Source organism: Pavona decussata, unplaced genomic scaffold (genome assembly GCF_977016875.1).
Source record: "Pavona decussata unplaced genomic scaffold, jaPavDecu1.1 SCAFFOLD_955, whole genome shotgun sequence".
Lineage (NCBI taxonomy): Eukaryota > Metazoa > Cnidaria > Anthozoa > Scleractinia > Agariciidae > Pavona > Pavona decussata.
This window is the reverse complement of record NW_028145958.1, coordinates 77464-92520: the sequence shown is the minus strand read 5'-3', so window position 1 is coordinate 92520 and position 15057 is coordinate 77464. Positions and strand designations below refer to the sequence as shown.

The 15057-nt window shown below is 43.1% G+C and overlaps 1 pseudogene across 1 annotated transcript in view; it reads left to right on the top strand.

Annotated features, from left to right (window-relative positions):
* Positions 1–331: 331 nt before the first annotated feature.
* LOC146448383 (uncharacterized) overlaps positions 332–15057 on the top strand; it is a 59344-nt pseudogene continuing 44618 nt past the window's right edge. Inside the window, exon 1 of the transcript XR_014861100.1 lies at positions 332–830. The product of XR_014861100.1 is annotated as an uncharacterized LOC146448383 (transcript). The remainder of the gene's footprint in view (positions 831–15057) is intronic.

Genomic DNA, 15057 nt, shown 5'->3' with positions numbered 1-15057 from the left:
TCTCATGCAACAGACCGTAAGTTGTTTTAGCCTGCGTTGCAGCCGGACTTGTCACGTCACTCAAGACCTATAGAGAACTTGATACAGAGAACTTGATATAGTATACCAGGGATTGTAAAGACTGTCTGCGACGCAGGCTAAAGTTGTTTCAGTCAGAACGACGGTGTCATTTGTCCAATCACAAATAAGACATTATTTTACACATTCGCTTCGGGTTTTCGAGAACTATAGGTTTTGCGACTCATCTAGATAGCCCAAACACGTTTAAACCTGTGCTGAAGCAAGATCAGTGGGCAGAAAAAGCAGTCAAAAAGGTGCTTGAGAACAATTTACGTGAGCTAAGTGGTTACTGGCTTGCCCATACGTTTTGAGAGGGCTCAGTGAATCGCTTTCTCAGTTTATTATTTCCCTTAACGTAACGCGACCGAAAACTTAACTCCTGCCGCCTTATACGGCTCGAGTAATAACACAGGTGCTAAACCTTTATTCCAGACGTCCGGCTCAAGGAGTACGGCTAACAACACGACTTTAAGTTGCAATGAAGTTCACGAGACAGCCGTCTTTGGCGCTCGCTATGGCCATCGCTTTTGTTCTGTATAGCTTGGCCAACGGCGTTTGCGTTCAGGATAAAGGCGGACCTGTTCAGTGCTGCGATCAAAGGAAGCATGGCGGATCACTGTTGTGCTGTCAGGGACAAAACAGCAGTTGTAATATGGCGGGTAATGGGATTATCAATAGATCTCTTTGCTACTGTGACGAGTACTGTAGAACGGCAAGAGACTGCTGTCCCGACTTTCAAAGTGTCAATGGATCATGTGGCTTTGGAAATGGTAAGTACTCTCTGACACAAAGGAATTAAAACTTAAATGTTTTTGCCATTTTTGCTTTGTACTCTACTACTCTACCACGAAAAAAAAAAAAAAAAATAGATCACAACTGGTTTGGCCGCATATTGTTGTTCTGTGTAATCGCTGGTCATGGTTGTCTCATTGCCTTGGCGGTAAATCAGTATTTAAATAATAAAATCTATATCAGTTATCTGATTGCTGTAAAATGTTTTACAATTGGTCTGAGTCAGTTAACTTCAGTTGTCTTCCCCCGCAACACAGGTACGAACGCTAAGCGAAGCGTGACTTGATTTTTTATGAGGACATGAATTGTTTCTTCTTTTTCTGTCGGGTACGTATGCGGTGTGTTGTTTGTTTTCATGTCGGAATTGAAAACAACGCAAGGCCGCCTGGTGCAACGCCAAGAAGGCGACGCTGTTTACGCGTGTACGTAATTCAAATAGAAAACCGCAATAAATGAATTCCCTGGAGTGACGACAGACAACTAACAAAGAGCATAGAATTCCAGAAAGAAAGATGTGAGTGATAACATGTGGCTCCCCGAAACTGAGAGAAGAGAAAATTTTAAAAGTGACAATAGCTGAATGCATTTACTTCGTGACTTGTTATCTCAAATTGCCGACTGTACAAAGTGTCAATTGTTTGTCTGCTCGAGCGTTCCACCACACCAAGGTCATCTTGTTTATTTAGTAAAATGTTTTATTACATTCCAGACACCAAAAAAAAAATCAATGAATGAATGAAAGAAAGAAAGATTATAGGGCCAATCAAAAGCAGGAATGAAAGGGCTTGAAGATAATATCCACATAGTTTCCGTTACCAAAGAATAACCCCTTCATGTGTGGCACCAAATCGGATTTTATCTACCATGTTATCTTACGATACTGCCTCAGCTCAAAAGGCACTATTCGTCATGTGTTTAAACTGGTATACAAAAGTTGTTAGTTCAGTAAAGATCATCGACTGTAATAACTTTTCCAATACGTCAAACAACTCAAACATAATTTTCACCGGAAATCGATCTGACCAATTTCGTGACGGATGAATATTGCCTATAAAAATAGACGGGATAAAGTCGCCATCTGACCTTGTCACTTATCTATTTCATCAATGGTTTTAGTTCTCCGATGCACACGTACAAAAAATGCCACATCTTTACGCGGGATGCCCTGAGGGCATGCCGTGTCTAAAAAACGGGCTCCGTATCTTTTTACGCGCACACGTATTGTTGGCACCCGAAAGAAACCTCATGGTGGTTGTTTGAACATTTATGGTTCTGAAATATGTTCAAAAGGGGGTAATTTCTTCAGACAAATCGTCTGAAGTACTAAATCGCACCGAAGTACTAAAGACATATCCTCTTGACGACTTCGAGGAAAACTCAAACGCAAGAACTGCCATAAAATGCTACTGCCTTGAGGCTTACTTTTCCAGGGTAAAGCGGTGGACTAAGCAAAGCAATTAGGCCAAGATAACTGATCGGAAATGAACTGTTTTCGTGAATGCGTGCAATGAAAGCAACTGGCGCAGAGCGGTGGTGTGTATGTTTTGTTTATAGCTCATTGTGATGCTTTGTCTAGTGTTCATTACGTCTACATTCTATAAGTGTCATGCTTTGGTAAAATTAAAATGCATAGATACTCCGTTTTATTTCTTTAAATAACTGCTTATGGTATAATATTGACAATCAACTGCCTCGAGTTTTTCAAATGCTCTCCTCGTACAAATCACCCAACCCATTTCTGAAACACTTGTATGCCGACTGTAGAATGCACAGCAAGGCTAGATTTTCGATCTGTATTGAATGAGCAATTGTGATTAAACTGATTGTGACATTGACATGAAACATCCATCTCTATATATTGAAACAATCACACAATATGTAAAAGTACAGGTCAGAAGGAATTTACAGGCAACTTTCCAGCTGATGTGGACCTGCTGACACACCAACTTACAAAATTCTCTAACGTAACCATCACTGATTACTGTGAGTCAAAAAGGTCTTGTGGCAATCCTATTTGGTCTGTGTTATATATGGAAGACATTTTCACAGTTTTACATTGTACACAATGTGCAAATTTATAAATGGAAAGGAGAGGAGGAGAACTGACAGCAAATTTTTGCAATATTTAGCAATGATATCATATCAATATGACAAGTAGGTACTGGTAATGAATGCAGACTGTGTGTGTGTGTGTGATTTTTTAAAAGTTTCTATACCCATGTCAACAAGCCACCACAATGCTGCAAGCATGGCGAGAGTAGACAGCTAGACTGGCCTCTGACTTCCGGGGTAACTTATCTTTATGCGGGAAAGGCTTTTGGCCTTTGGGATCATGGCATGCATTCTTGTGCTCTGGGTATTCTCATTGTTGAAAATGGTTTTCTCAAACTCATTAATAATTCATCAAGAGAAAACAAAGAAAATCACTACCGTGACCGTGGTTTGGATATGTGATCCTAATTACCCTAAAATTTTGCCAACTTTAGCCTTGAATTTTTCCAAGAATTATTGATCATTTGAGAAGCCATATCAAACCCTCGAAAGCGTGTTTCATTAGATATCCAAACACCTCGAAGTCGTTTAAAAAAACTCCGCTGCGCCTCGTTTTTTCAACCTTCTTCTCAGTGTTTGGATATCTGATGAAACACTCTTCCTCGTGTTTGATATATTACATCAGAGAGGACCACAGCAAAAGGCGTACCTTTAAATTTGATCCTAGAAACTGCCAACATAGCTGATAGGAGAGTCTTCAATAAAATCTCCTGGGTATAGGCCAAGCACATTAATATAAACACCAAAGAAAAAAGACATAAACCCTTTAAGCCCTAACAGTGATCAGCATCAAATTTCTCCTTGTAATATCAATGCTTATTCAACTCCTGAGGTTACAAGAATTAAAAAATATGATCACCCAAGGTGAATTTTCTTGATATTTTTATAACGTCTACCCAGTATTTTTGTAAGAAAAGTATGGGGACAAGATAGTTGAATTTGTCCTTTGAAATTAAGGTTAAAGGGTTAAATCTCATTTGCGGTAGAATCTCCGAGAATAAAAGGTATATCTGTGGAAAGGGTGGTCATTCTTTCATTCTTTAATAATAATTCAATTTTACGTCTGTGAACCTCGTGTGATTTTGTGGGAAAATACACAATGCTGACATCACAGCACAGTGTTATGCTGGCTCTTCACACTCAACATGTAAAGTGATTACAGTTATAGTGTCAATTTTAAATGAGATCAAGAGGCTGGTTTGCTTGTTTCAGTCAGAATCACTCTGTTACACCTAGCTGTGCAATTGATCAAGTGATTTATTATGCAAAAGCCAAGCTCTTACATACGATTAGTGTAAGTGTAGGTGCATGCCGCCGTGCCGGAATGTGGCGGTGCATGTGATGAAATCTGCAACTAATTACATGTGCAACACCCTTCCGTTTCTGAAAAAAAAAAAAACTGTTATATTAAAGTGATTCGGTCACTTCTCATTTTATTTAATTCCTTATTCGTCACAGTCTTAGTCCATCAAACAACTGGTCTGAGAGACTGAACAATGTTCATTACATAGTCCTTGAACCTAGAAGGCATGCTTCGAACACTTGACGATCTCCGCAGCGTAACACTCGTTTCTGTGGGTTCTGGTGCTGGCACTCCCGATTTTGCTCGGTCTGCTTGTTGGTTCTGTTCCTCGATTGCTTGATCTGTCAGTTGCTCTTGTTCTGCCGGCATGTCGTCTGCTCCAGGTAAAGATGCAGTTTTCGGGTCAGCGGGTTCCGCTGGATAGCGGTGCATAGGCTCCGTGCGGGCTCTCCTGATCTGAGAGTGGTCTCGACGAATCAGTCCCAATGGGGTGCTAACCAGGCAAGCCCTTGGCGCAGGACTTCCGACTACCTCGCCACAAATCCATGGTTTATGTTTACTTTTGGGGTTAGGCTTCAGAAATACTCTCTCCCCTGGTGAGAATTCTCTCTGTCACTGATGCTCTTTTGTCATACTGCATCTTTGCTCGCTGTTTCCTTCCTGCAATATTGCGCACTATCAAGCTCGGTGAGGCTGTTTGCGGTTGAAGCTGACTTTAGCCACAGGAATGAGGTCACGGAGCCTCCGGGACATCAATCTCTGTGCTGGGGAATAGGGGTGTCCTTCCTGTGGAGTGTTCCTGTACGCCAAGAGGGCAAGGTAAGGGTCTTCGTGACGAGATTTCTTCAAGATATTCTTGGCGACTTTTACAGTGGATTCCGCTTTTCCGTTACCACGGCAGTAGTAAGGAGAAGACTTTACAAGGTTGAAGCCGTAATCCCGGGCGAGCCGCGAAAACTCTTGGCTGTCAAACTGCGGCCTATTATCACTGATGCAGTTATACGGGATGCCGTGACGGGCAAAATTTCGTTTCATAACTTGTATAACGGTGCTGGCTGTTGTACTCCTTAGAGAGTCCAGTTCAAAATAATCACTGTAATGGTCCACCATTACAAGATGGTGTTTTCCATAGAGCTGGAAGAGGTCCACACTTATCTTCGACCATGGCCGTGAAGGTATGCCGTGGGAGAGCATGGGCTCTTTGGGTCGTTCAGCCAGATACTGGGCGCAAGTCCCACAGGCCAAACACGTTTCTCTTATAGCAGCTTGCATCCCAGCCCAGAAGAGAGATTCGCGGGCCTGCCGTATGCTGCTGTCTGGGCCCTGGTGTCCCTTGTGGATCTTCTTTAGCATCTCGGCTCTTAGCGAAGCGGGTACAATGACCTGGTGTGACTTGAAAAGAACTCCATCGTATACGGAGATTTCGTCTCTGTAACCACAGTATAATCTCAGTTGCTCAGGTACTTCTTTTCTCTCTTCAGGCCAACCATTCATTACCATTTGATGCAAGGTCATCAAGGTGGGATCCTTGCTAGTTTCGCTTCTAATGCATTGGAGTGTGTCAGCAGTGACTTGATTCGGTTTGAGATCCATTTCTGCTAACTCAAGGCGGAGGACCTCGGCTTGCTGAATGCTGGTTGAAGTAGGAGCGTTTAAGGCTGCGAGCGACAAAGTGTCTGCTACGTAGAGCTCTTTTCCTTTCTTGTATTATTATTATTATTGTAGGTGACTGTGAACTGGTACTGTTGGAGGTTTAGCATCATTCTTTGCAGCCTACGGGATGCCTTACTCAGAGGCTTCTTGAAGATCGTCTGCAAGGGCTGATGGTCTGTGTGAACTGTGATGCCCCTCTTTCCGTATAGATATTGATGCCATTTTAGTGTTCATACAGGTGACTATCGCGAGACATTCTTTCTCGATTTGGGCATAGTTTCTTTCCGTGGCGTCAAGGGTATGCGAAGTAAAACACACTGGCTGGTTTTCCTGTAAGAGTACTCCTTCAATGGCGTTCTCTGACGCGTCGACTTGGAGCGTTGCAGGAGAAGACGGATCATAGTATCGCAGGACAGTTGCTGAAACGATAAGTTCCTTTGCTGAGTTAAACGCGTTTTCGCGCGTGCTGGACCCTACAAACACTGCGTCTTATTTGGTTAAGTCCCTCAGGAGTAGGACGGTTTCAGACAGGCTAGGACAGAATTTGCTGAGATACTGGCACATGCCAGAGAAGCGTTGAACAGCGACTTTCTCTCTTGGTCTTGGCATTTTTTTAATAGCCTCCACCTTGGATGGATCAGGCTCCACGCCCTTGTCAGATAGTTTGTGCCCCATGAAGGTAACCGAGCTGGCCTTGAATTGAAGCTTCGTAGCAGAAAGCCGTAAGTCGTGGTCCCTGCATTTGTCCAACAGGGTAATCAAATTACGGTCGTGGTCGATATCCGCTTCTTCTTTAGTGTCACCGCACCCAAATATAGAGATATCGCCAGCAATGTTAATGACGTCCTGGAGACCATCGAGGAACTCGTGTTGACGACGCTGGTACTCTTCTGGCTATAAAGAAATGCCAAATGGCATCCGTATGTAGCAGTAACGCCCGTTTGGTTTCAGGAAGGTGGTGAGCAATGATGACTCGTCATCCAGTGCAATGGTGTGAAACGCTTCCGACACGTCCACAATACTGAATACTTTAGCCTTTGTCAACAGCGGTAACTTCTCTTCGATTGTCGGGATGGAATATATATTTTCCTCCTTAGCTGTCCTCCTAAAATTTCTTATTAATCTTTAGTTTTCCAGCTGCATTGGAGGGCTTTACAACAACTTATTGTTGGATGTTACTTGGACTGTTTTTAGATATTTGGCCCCTCATGATTACTTAATTCATTCACTGCTTGAAAGTTGTTGTAGAATGAGGAAGGGATCTAACCAGGTAATACCTGGTAGATTATAGCCCAGTAGTATTATGATATTGCAGTTCTGTAGATTACAGTTATAGCTACCCACTTTTTAACTGACTGAAGTTAATTATACATCATTTTAGTCAAAGCTTTATTGAACTGTAGAAAAAAATAATGTTAATAGTGTAGTGTTGTGACATCTGTCAATCAAACGAACATGGAGTCAATAAATCACAGTTGAGTTTTGACTTTAGGTGGTTTTACTTGAACGGTGCAAAACACCACACCTGGCGACAAGGACCCACAAAGCGCATCCAGTTTGAGAATTCAAGTTCCAAAGTGCGGACAAAGCAATTCAAGCCCCGAAGCGCGTACAACACAACTAAAATGCCAAAGCGCGGACAAGACAATTCTGACAAATATTCGACAACATGGCGGTTTCAGTTTCGCTCCCGACTTTCCCGGCTTTCCAAGTGTATCTAGAAGGCAATGTGGGCCCCAGGTGGAAGAAATGGCTTGCCAGATTCGAGAATCTAATTGTTGGCATGGGGATCGATAACACAACACAAAAACGTGCCCTTCTGCTACATTACAGCGGTCCCGAAGTTGATGAGATTTTCGACACGCTTGAAAACACCGGCGAAGACAAAGATTACAAAACGGCCGTCGAAAAACTTGCCGCTCACTTCAATCCTCGAGTCAACACAACTTACAAGATCTACAACTCCAGAAAAGCTCAGCAAAACGAAGGCGAGAGTTTGGACAATATCCAGACAAGATTAAGGACTCTTGCGAAGACCTGCGAATTTGGAGACGCCGATAAAGAAATCAAGGAGCAAATTATTCTAAGCTGCAAGTCAAACGCACTGAGGTAAAAACCTCTACGTGAGGTCTTAATTTAACTGCTCTCTTAAAAACTGGAAGAGCCCTCGAGCTAAGTGAAACGCAAGCTGAGGAAGTGGAGAGTGATGAAACGACGGTGAACACCATAAAACACAAGAAGAAGAACGAAACGAGTTCAAAGAGAGGCAAAGGTCGCCGACGCGAGCAACACAGCAAATCGCGCTGTGAGTCACACAAGGAGTCACGCAAGTCCGATGCAGAAATTGCAGAAATTGTGGTGGCGCCTACCCCCACAAAGACTCCTGTTCTGCTAGAAATAAGAAGTGCACCTCCTGTGGCAAGCTCAATCATTTTGCTAATGTTTGTAGGACAGTTCCACCCGGTTCAGTGAAACGCGTGACGGAAGAAGAAGACACAGATGGAGAAGACTACGTATACGCAGTAGGAGAGAAGAAACAACCCATGTGCAGGTTGGAAATCGACGGAGAGTACGAAGAAATGATGCTGGATTCCGGAGCTTCAGTTAATCTCGTCGACGAAGTCACCTACCAAAGAATTTACAAAGGCAAAACAAAAACCCTAGAGCAAGCCAAACGGCGAATTTTCTCTTATGGATCATCCACACCCCTACCCCTGCTAGGAACAATTTACGCCAAGTTAACTACAAAATCCAACACCACATCAGCGACCCTGCACGTCGTTAAGGCAGTTCAGGAAATCTCCTGGGATACGCCACTGCACAGAGGCTAGGACTCCTGAAAATTATCAACCAAGTCGGAATCGACAACACTGGTCCCCAGTACCTCGCGAGCGGAGAATTTAGAGATCTGTTTGGCGGCATCGGCAAAGTGAGAGGAAAGATAGTCAAGCTTCACATAGACCCTGATGTGCAGCCATAACAACAACCACACTGCCGAATCCCCTTTCACGTAAGAAAAGATGTGGAAAAAGAGTTGGAGCGACTAGAGAGCCTAGACATTATCGAGAAGGTAACAGGCCCAACCTCTGGACAAGTTAGATTATGCGTAGACATGCGAGAAGCTAATAAGGCAGCAACACGTGAGAAGCACCTAATGCCAACTATAGACGATCTTGTCGCCGATCTGAACGGCGCAACCGTCCTCAGTAAGCTAGACCTCTCCTCCGGATACCATCAACTTGAGCTTGAACCAGAGAGTCGCCACATTACGACATTCAGCATTCATGTAGGACTGAGAAGATACAAACGTCTGGTGTTCGGAATAAACGCAGCATCAGAGATCTTCCAGAATGCAATCGAGGAAATACTTACAGGCCTACCGGGCTGTAAGAATATCTCTGACGACATAATCGTGTTCTGAGCGACTACGGCAGAGCATGATCAGAATCTCTATGGTGTCCTTACCAGACTGCGCTACATCGCAGAGTATGCCACAATCACGGCACCATTACGGGCTCTCACCAAGAAGGAGACACCATGGCAATGGTCAGACGACCAACCACACGCGTTTGACAAACTCAAGGAGAGTCTAACTAAGAGTCATGTTATGTCATACTTCAATCCTGCTCAAGAGACTGAAGTGATAGTCGACGCAAGCCCTGTTGGTCTTGGAGGATTACTAGTGCAGGACGGCAAGGTTATCAGCTACGCGAGTCGAGCACTCAGCGACGTGGAGTCCAGATACTCACAAACCGAGAGGGAAATGCCAGCGATCGTGTGGGCTCTAGACCACTTTCATCTTTACCTTTACGGGTCTGAGTTTACAATTGTGACAGATCACAAGCCACTCCTAGGCATCTTTAAGATTCACAAACCTACTTCAGCCCGCATGGACCGATGGAAGCTAAGGTTGATGCCGTACAACTGTCATCTGGTGTATCGCCCTGAAAATAAAAAGATGAGAACCCTGCCGACTTCATGAGCAGACATCCCAATCACCAAGCAACGGCAGAGAGAATCGTTGCTGACGAGTATGTGAACTATGTTTGCACCAACGCCATACCAAAGGCTATGACACTTCAAGAGATTCGGGCTGAAATAGAGAAAGACTCTACACTCCAGTCACTGATCAAGGCAATCGAAACAGGCCGCTGAACCGATTCCGAGATACTAGACTACAAAAGACTCAAGTACGAGTTCCTGGTCTACAGTGGAGTGGTACGGAGAGGTAACAGAATCGTTGTCCCAAGCAAGCTGAGGGAAAGAGCCGTAGAGCTGGCGCATGTGGGACATCAAGGAATCGTAAAGATGAAGCGCTTAATTCGTGAGAAAGTCTTGTTCCCTGGGATAGACAAGATAGTCAAAGAAAAAGTCGATAACTGTCTACCATGCCAAGCAGCAACTCCAAGCAAGTCATCGCGAATTGAACCTCTACAGATAATGCCGCTACCTAGTGGACCATGGAAAATGCTGGCGATGGATTTCCTTGGACCATTCCCTTCGGGCAACTATCTCCTAGTTGTCATTGACGAATACAGCCGCTTCCCGGAAGTTGAGATCGTCAAGTGTACATCAGCCAAATCTATCATCCCGAGGCTCGATGCCATATTTGCAAGGCAAGGAATCACTGACGAGCTGAAGACCGATAATGGGCCCCCATTTAACGGAGTCGAGTTCAGCAACTTTGCGAAGTATTTAGGATTCCATCAAAGGAAAGTTCAACCTCTTTGGCCGTGAGCCAATGGCGGGGCAGAACGCTTCATGCCAAATCTTGAGAAGTGTGTGCGAACTGCTGTCGTTGAAGGCAAAAATTGGAAACAGGAACTGTACAAGTTTCTCAGACAGTATCGTGCAACACCGCGCACAACCACGAATGTATCCCCAAATGAAGCACTGAATGGAAGGAAACTCAAGACCACTCTGCCAGAAGTATCACCAGCATCAGCTAGACAGAATACGCTGTAGGAGACTCGGAAGGCTACGGCAGAGAGAGACGCAGGACAGAAGTCAAAGATCAAGGCATATGCAGACTCGAAACTGGGCACAAAACCAAGCGATATCAAACCAGGCGATACAGTGCTTGTGAGACAACCAAAGAAGAACAAACTAAGCACTCCTTTTAATCCAGAACCCGTCATTGTAGAGGAAAAGAAAGGATCCATGGTTACAGCTAGCGACGGTTCCAAGTCCATAACCCGGAACTTGTCCGTGTTCAAAATCATCCCGAAAAACCTGAAAGATGAAGGAGATCGAAGAGAACAGGAGGACTTCCACGCAGAGGATTTCCCTGCAGAACAAGCCGAAGTTCTGACCCAAAACGACGATCCAAAAACCCCAGGCGCGAACGACGGAGGCCTGCGGAGGTTACAGAGACAAAGGCGACTCCCTACAAGGCTCACAGATTACGTTCAAATAATCTACTAGCATAAACACTGAACATTTTAAGAGACCCGTTACTAGAAGGCATGCTTATCGTTCGTTGATGTTATTGTAGAGTTACTTGATCTAGTTAACCGATTTATGTGATTGAAAGTTTATTATCAAGGGAGGGAGAGATATAGTGTTGTGACTTCTGTCAATCAAACGAGCACGCGGTCAAAAAGAGAACTCCCATTCCCCTTGTAATCGTTGCGTGCATGGAGTCAATAAACCACAGTTGAGTTTTGACTTTCGGTGGTTTTACTTGAACGGTACAAAACATCACAAATAGTTCTTTTTTTCTTGACTCATTATGCAGCTTTTGATTTATACTTGCGAACACCATACACGCCACCAACATAACATCAACATGTATTGGTCTGGAGTTATCCATCCTATTCAATAATTTGTTGCTCAAGTGCTTCTGCGAATAGTGATTATAAGGTTCTGTTTACTAAGCCCAAACAAAAAACATACCCATAATATTAAATAACCAGGGTTCTATCTAGGATTTATCTTTTGGGGGAGAAGTCCCGAGTAGCCGAAGGCCACCAGCTTCCCAGGGGGTCGGGAGGTATGCCCCCCGGACATTTTTTGAAATGAATATGCGCTGAGATGCAATTTGGTGCATTTTGAGACAATTTTGAGAAAAGTTACTGACAGTGGTAAATTTATTTTATTTTTTTGTCGCGATGACGTTCTGACAATGTTACACTTACAGCTGTACATGTAGCTCTGATATTTGCTAACAAGAACAGAAGAGTTATCTGACATGTCTAATTGCACAAATATTTATACATACTTGTTGACTTGTTAGCACGTGAATAAAATGAATAAACTCAAACAAAGGGAATAAACTCAACAACGGGACTTTTCTAATTCTTACCAATGCTCGTAAGTACTGAAAAATTCCAGATAACTGTAAGCCTGTAAATAAAAGCTAGCGCGGTAGATACGACTGTTAACTGACAATGTGTCTAATTGAGTGTGAAAACAAATACTGGTAAACAAATCATGGCAATTGATATTTGGAAAATCTCCCTGATCAACTTGAGGATCTAAATGCGCTTTCCTTCTCTAAAAAGTTAAATTAAAATTGAATTGAATCACTAAGCCAGTTTGCGCTTCTTTACACTTCTGTAATGATTAGCCACTGACTCCAGGACATCATCTGACAACTGGTCAGTACCTTCGATGGAAATACGCATGGTGTGTTCAAGTGCATCCTCACTGAGCCTACTGCGAAGCCTGGTTTTAATTAGCTTCATGGCGCTGACGGAACGCTCAACAATGGCTGTTGTCACCGGTAATACATTTACAACCACAGCTACCTTTGCCAAGTTCGGAAACGAAGTGGCAATGTCAAAGTTACCACTCTCTATCAATGTCGAGAGCACTCGTTGTAAGGTGCTGTCTTTGTACCTCACAAAAATGACTCGGCAAAACAGCTTCCATTCTGATTCTGTATCCTCAGTGTTAAAGTCAGGTTGTGAGATGCCTATTTCTCCCTAAAATTGGATCCTTTGTGTGACACTGTAGAAATTGATTAGGGTTCGTATCTTTTCTATGCCATAGTCTGCCAATCTATGTTCAGTTGGAATATGTCGTGTATCAAAAATAGACATAGCAGAGTTAAGATCTGTAGACTCCATCCTTCTATTAATGTGATCAACAACACTTTGCACGTACGGACGATAGACCTTGAGAAGAAACAAGTTCTGTTCTTCCTCTGTAATGATAACAATATTTTTGGGGTGGAAGCTGGGCATTTTGGGGGGGAAGCTTCTACCGCTCAAATACCCTAGATAGAACCCTGATAACCATATGTCTACCTCCAGTGCAGTTGCTGAGTAAATGCCGAAAGTGAATTCGTTTCTTCTTCGGCTTTACATGTAAATCCCAGGCTTGAATGAGCTGTTCGCGTGTCTTCGAAGCGCATTCTTTGCAAATCCACCGCCAAGGAAATTATAATCCAAGATATTCGGTAAAATTGTCCTTTAGATCGCTTTTCACCAAACTGGATGGCGAATCTTACAAATAATCTTGCCTATTCACTTACTTTAGGACTTATGATTACTGAGGTTTACTGAGTTCTTGCAAAAAAAGCACGATGTTTGATGCGTGCATGACGTCACACAAAGATCTCACACAAGCAACCGCTTTTTAGAATCACCACGGGCGTCACTTTGCCGTCGGAGGATGCAAAATTTTGATCGTAGCGTCACGTGTAAATGCCAGTCTAGGCATCTTGTTTTTTTTTTTTCTTCGTAGTAGCTACAAATCTGTACATTAATTTATTCATTAAACTTTCCCCTCTCTTACTTGGGATGTATTGTTCTGATTGTCTTCAACAAAAGCAGGCCAATCAAAATCCTTTTTTGTCGCTTATATCGCGAGGGAGGTGACCCACTCACCCCTACTTGTGTGACGTCAAAGCATCATTTGATTTGTTTATCAAAACCGGATTAAATTTGGCGCCATATTGTTAACATGTTGTGGACTCAAGTGTGCCGTTTTCAAATGGAAATGTCACCATTTTGAAGTGGTGAATCGAAATAATAACTTCTAAGAAGCATTCGACATTTAAAACGGTGGAAATTGGAGAGTTCCTGGCGAAGGAATCGTGCTTTGTTTGACAATCCCGAACCACGATGGGAGACTTAAAAGAGGTCATTGAGAAGCTTACGTTATCGTAATGGAATCTCCAAAATTTTCGGTGACACCCTTAGTAGCGTAACACAAGGGAAACAACATAACGCGATCTTCGTGACTCAAACTATTCCATTAGCAATGATAGTTTTATCAATCGGCGAAGCATACAGTTGGAATAAATGAATCAGCCACAGCATCTCGCGTACATGCCAGTATAGGCATCTTGTTTTTCATGGTAGCCACAAATCTGCACATTAATTTATTCATTAAACTCTGCCCTTTCCTACTGGGGATGTACTGTTCTGATTGTCTCCAACAAAAGCAGGCCAATCAAAATCCATTCTTGTCGCGTATATCGCGAGGGAGGGGACCCACTCACCCCTACTTGTGTGACGTCAAAGCATCATTTGATTTATGCATTAATCTCGGATTAAATTGGTGGCGCCATATTGTTAACATGTTGTGGACTCAAGTGTGCCGTTTTCAAACGGAAAATTAACCATTTTGAAGTGGTAAATCTAAAAAATAACTTGTAAGAAACACTCGACATCTAAAACGGTGGAAATTGGAGAGTTCTTGGCGAAGGAATCGCGCTTTTGTTTGACAGTTCTAAAACCACGACGGGACTGAAAAGAGGTCATTGATACGCTTACGTTATTATAATGAAATTTCCGAAACATCCGGTGAAACCCTAAGAAGCGTAACATAAGGGAAACAACGTTACGCGATCATCGTGACTCAAACTATTCCATTAGCAAGGATAGTTGTATCAATCTGTGAAGCATACAATTGGAATAGATGAATTAGACACGTGCAGAGCATCACGCGTAAATGCCAGTATAGGCATCTTGTTTTAATTAACTACCATCTTAAGGGGCCGGTCGCACAAGGCCGATTTTTTATTTACTTTGCAAAAAAATCTGTCAACGCTGATGCTAGACGAGTGCGACCGGAATGTTTTACATTGACAAAATTTTCGCAAAAATCGGCGAACCCTCGGAGCACGTCGATTTTTTGACAGACGATGCTATCACGCGTTTTGTTTGTTTGGTGGCCGCAAAATCCATTAGCGCAGAATTTGATCCATTTTACTGCAAAAGCGCGCCAAACTGAAAATTATTTGCATC